The sequence below is a fragment of the Primulina huaijiensis genome, chromosome 13, assembly GCF_012295235.1.
Source record: "Primulina huaijiensis isolate GDHJ02 chromosome 13, ASM1229523v2, whole genome shotgun sequence".
NCBI lineage: Eukaryota > Viridiplantae > Streptophyta > Magnoliopsida > Lamiales > Gesneriaceae > Primulina > Primulina huaijiensis.
The window spans coordinates 16,793,021-16,798,591 of record NC_133318.1 but is presented as its reverse complement, the minus strand read 5'-3'; positions in this window follow the sequence as shown (position 1 = coordinate 16,798,591).

The window sequence follows — 5,571 nt, the reverse complement described above, 5'->3', positions numbered from 1 at the left end:
AAAAAAAAAAAAAAAAAAAAAAAAAAAAAAAAAAGATTTACAGATATTGAATAAAAAAAACTGCCTAGGCTCTATGCTGTGGGTGGTCATCTGCTTAGCTATCACTTTCACCTAACGATTTTTAGAATATTGATTTTTTTACTAATATTAATGTATACACATGGCAGCTTGTGATTTATGATATCACAAGATTATTTTCATTTCTTACTTGTTTAGAATTGAACTTAGAAGTGCATTCGATTATAGAAGTGCTTTGACATTGTTGTTATAGTTAATAACACTATATTATTATAAGTTATAACTTTTGATAGATCGTCAAATATCATATTTGCAATATATATAGTTAAATAGAAAATTCGAATTATTTAAATTTATCAAAAGAGTTTGACAAGATTAGTTAGTTTGCATAATTTTGTTTCGTTATTTGTTTAAAAAACATTTATTTATTTTATAATTGAAGGAGTACATTACAATAACATGTAAGAATTTTTATTTTGAACAAAATTAACCGAGAACGTATATAGTACTTGATTAATAACAATATATTTTAAAATAATATTAATATAAATATCCCTATTTATTCTAGAAAACACATTGTGATTATATTTATAAAAAATTTAATTTTTTTTTAAATCACAATTGAAAAATAAGATATGTGATGGAAAATAAAGAACAATGAAATATCAGATAAAGTGATATAATTAAAATATAAAACATAAATTAAGTTAAAATAAAAATAATAATATCGATGACCGATGTTCTATCTAGAATGAATGTTTCAAATTTGAGACAAACTATTACTAGACCCAAATATATGCTTCACGAGGTCAAATTAATAGGTATAACAACTTCTTGACCGAAAGGATGAGAATGATAAAAAATTTCAAAAAGTGAGTGAAATGAATTTCACCATCACGTTATAATCCACCATATAATAAAAAAATAATATATGGACATTATATCTTATTTTTCAATCAAATAATAATAGCAGAATTCACCTCAGTTGAGATCTTCAGCAGAATGGTTCTGAGGATAAAGCAATACATATAAAAAAAAAAAGATTTACATGAAGAAAGAAACAAAAATGTTCAGTTCTTGATCATAATAATTAAAATCAAGAAGATATTGTACTGCTATAGATCTTATCTATTATGCAGAGGATTTGCTCCCGAGTAAACCCTCCTCTTCTCATCGCCAAAAAGATCGTCTCCAGTAATAGTATTGTGCTTTCGATCTCCATTCTTATGCACCAATTTTGGGCCATCTGCATGGATTCTTGCAGAACCATAACCATTCCCTCTGCTTCTGAATTCTCCATTCGCCAGTAAAAATAATAAAAGTAGTAGGAAAAAACACGAGCAGATTAATCTTCTCCGCAATCCCATGTGAAAAAATTCTTCTTTTTAAAAAGCAGAAATCATGGCTTCGATCCCAATATAGTAGTGGTAAAGATTATTTCTTGAATCAATTTCTTTTAGAGAAAAGTTGGAGGACTTTTTTGTTTGGCTTTGCTTTGTTTAAGATATTGGTTTGGAGTCAAAATGGTGTGGGCGAGGGTGGTTTTGGGGAACTTCCCTTTTTGTGTGTGAGATTTCAGAGCCAAAATTTCTGCACAATCTTTAAGAAGAGGGAAGATTGGACGTTACTTAAATTATATATAACCAAAAAACTCGATAAATCGTCAATCTTATTGTCGGTTTTGACTTTACATACTACATTTTGAAGGTTGCATTAATTTTTTTAATGTATATAATTTCTTTTTGTAAAGTAAGTTTTAGCTAAACAATTTAGAGATTATAATAAAATTTAAAACGTTTAATTAGATTTCAAAAATCAGTTAAAACAATTATTTAACAAGATGTGGGGTATATATTTTGTGATGATTCCGTAACACCAAGGTGATTTAATCTACGAGCTTCATATGTTATGTTGGCTCTCATTTCATACATCACAACAAATCATGTGAGGCGGTTTCATGATTCAATTTTATGATGATCTCCTGTTCATTTATAGAACGGATAGATGTGCGTGATTGATTTTTTTTATCCTGATTCTCCGAGTAGATCCAACTAGTTATATTTGGTGTCTATATGAAATGATACAGATAATATTCGTAAATGTTTTAAAAAAATTACAATGAAATTTTGCTTACAAATTTACTCCGAGTATAATCATTTTTTAAAAAACATTTGTGAAGACTACCGTAGACATGACCAAAATACTAATATGGATAGTTGANAAAAGAGATGTGTACTGCTAAAAACCAAGGTTCTAAAAAGCGTGAAGCGTCCCGAAGCGCGGATGTCGAGCTCCAAGCTTTTCAAGCTTAAGCGAGATTAGCACAGGCTTAAGCGTAAAAAAGCGTTTTTTATCTTTAGTATAATTGTAATTATCTCAAACCAATAAATAGATAAAATAATACATAAATATGATAAATTTAAGTCTGATGAATTAATTCTCATATTTATAAAAGCATAAAAATATCAAAATTACAATCTTTATTTGTTTTTGCAACTAGACCACATTAAAAACGTTAAATATTTGTCAAATCATTATCAGACACGCTTAATCAAAATTAAAATTAAAAAATAAACATCTAAATTATAAATATAATTTATTATTTTAAAATAAAAAGAGATACCTTCAAAATAAAAATAAAAAAAAAAATAAACAGATGCGATTAATTGAGCTTAAACACGCTTAATTAAACGCCTTAATTACGCTTAGTTTGACCGTTTTTTTCCGTTTTCTCCGAAGCGGGGCGTTTTTGTCAAGCTTCAAGCTTAAGCACGCTTAAACGGGACTTAAGCGGACTTTTTAGAACACTGCTAAAAACATATAAAGTGGGGGACTACATTCACAAAGACGTACATTACTTCAAGAAAAAAAATTCAATTTGTCTTCAAAATCTCATTGAAATTGACTCTAACTACCTCCAATAATTTAGTCAAAAAAGTATGACAAGATTTCGTACATCATTCGTAGTAGAAATTAGTATGACAATTGCCTCAAGTTTTTATAAAAGAATTTCATTGATTCATGTAAAATTTACATACTTATTAGCATTGTTTTTAAAATCAGACCGATCGATCAATTCTAATCAGAACCGACCAAAAATTTTCAAGAATCTGTTAGATCGGTCGTGAACCGATTAGAAATTGGTCCGACCGGTTCATCATTTTTTTTAGTTTTTTAGAATTTAATTATTTTCTTATATTTTTTAAATAAATTTCTTATATTTTAAATTTTATTTTTAGTTATATATATGATTATTTGAATTTTGTTAAAAATATTATTTTATTAGCATCAGAACTTAAGATTCTATATAAAGTCATTAATGGTCCCTTAATTCGAAGTTAAAGTAAGATTAGGGCCCTAAATTGATATGGGAATATCATCCATCATTTATGGGAAGACTATCACAAATAAGGGTTTAATAATCAATGGGTCACAAAGATGGGATACGAAAATCATAATTTATTTATAATAATATTATACAAACTACTTTCTTGATAGAAATGATGTTGTCTCCATATATATAGCCCTTTCCTCGTGCTCAATGTCTACTTTCTTATATTTTTTTTATTTTTCAATTATAAATTATAACCCATCAAATTATTATGAACAAAACCAAAATTTTGATGATCAAGATATCGTTGGTAAGATTGATAATGACCGATGACTTATAGTCAATCTGACACCAAATCTCAAATTTAGGCCAAAAACTTGTGTGAGACGGTCTCATGGGTCGTATTTTGTGAGACAGATATCTTATTTGGGTCATCAATGAAAAAATATTATTTTTTTATGCTAAAAGTATTACTTTTTACTGTGAATATCGGTAGGGTTGACCCGTCTCACAGATAAAGATTTGTGAGACCATCTTATAAGAAACCTACTCAAAACTTAAATCCGATACCCAATTGAAATCTTTATTTCTTATTGATTTTTATCTTACAGGAGATAAATAGTAAAAAAAATATATTTTCAGATGATGATAAATAAAGGTGATTATTTAATTATATATAAAAACCAAGAAAAAGAGGGGGTGAATATTTATGTTGGGTTGGCCCACCATATATCTCATGATCCCAAAGAATGTTTGTTGAGGTTGTAATACCAATGGCTGGAAACTAGCTAGCATACCAAGTGCCAAATGCCTTTAATTGAATACCAAAAAACACCATAATTTGAAGCAAAGAACTTGAATATCATTGCTCTACATGAATCTACTAAGGTTTCTCTTCATTTCTAACTATTTTCTTTCCGAGACGACCGAAACAATTTCGATAAACGAACTAACTATAAAATTTTGGATCAAATTTTTCTTTTTGAAAGAAAAAAAATCCCATATCAAATTAAATTTTATATTTCATTAATTGGGTCAAAGCAATAGTGTGAGCATCATTAGAATTTAGAACATCAATTCTACATGAAATTTGCCATCACGGGCTTCTTTTATATTACTTGATCGGTCACCAATGTGAAATCATTTCGGATTTCGAAATATCCTATTTATTTGATGGACCCCTTTCACATTTCTTTTTTCTCTTACATAAATTAATAATGGGCCATCGTGGCATAAGGACACTCATAAAATCTTTTGCTTTCATCTAATTTTTAATAGTATTTGACCAAGTAATATAAAAACTTTATAAAAGAAGACATATATATTATCATAAAAATTATTACGAGATCGTCTTATAGATTAATTTTGAGAGAATAATATTCTACCTAATATAATTTATTAAAATATATTATTTTTATGCTAAAAATATTAATTTTAACTCCAAATATGGATCCGGTCGACTCGTCTCTCCAATATAAATATGAGAGACTGTCTCAAAGACTTACTCGTTATTATTATATATATACTGCACAACTATCGTGCATGCTTATGTGAACACCGCTAATGTGTCACTCACTTATTAGATGTATAATTTTTCTATGTTTCATCACATCTAATAGATGACTGATACATCATCGGTACTCACATAAGGCATAGTTTGGTACACATGATACGATAAACACATGATATATAATATAAGGATAAGTTAAGAATATATAAGATCTAGGATATTATATTTAATGTTTGGTATGATTTTAATAAGAGTGATTAAATTTATATATTAGATTGTAATGACAAAATTAACCGTATCATAATAAATTTTATAATTTCAAAGTTGTTGCTTGAGTTCATATTTCTTATCTGTTCATGCGTCGACAGTGTTTGCATGATTTATTTATTTTTACCTAATTTTATATATTATATAATATGATAATTGAGCCATTGATTTTGTGAGTCAGGTCAAATATCAATTTTTAAGGTTAATCGAGCGATACTAATAATTTTATTGAGATTTATAAAAATCATTTATATAATTATCTCGAGTTCATTTATATAATTATCATATTATATAATATATAAAAATAAATAAAAATATTTATTTGATGGGGCGGTAAAATGAGAGAACGATATGATTTAAGATTTTTATATATCGATGGCAATTAAGTCATTTGTGGTGTTTTTTATCATTCAATTAAAATTATCACATGTCATAAAAGGAATAC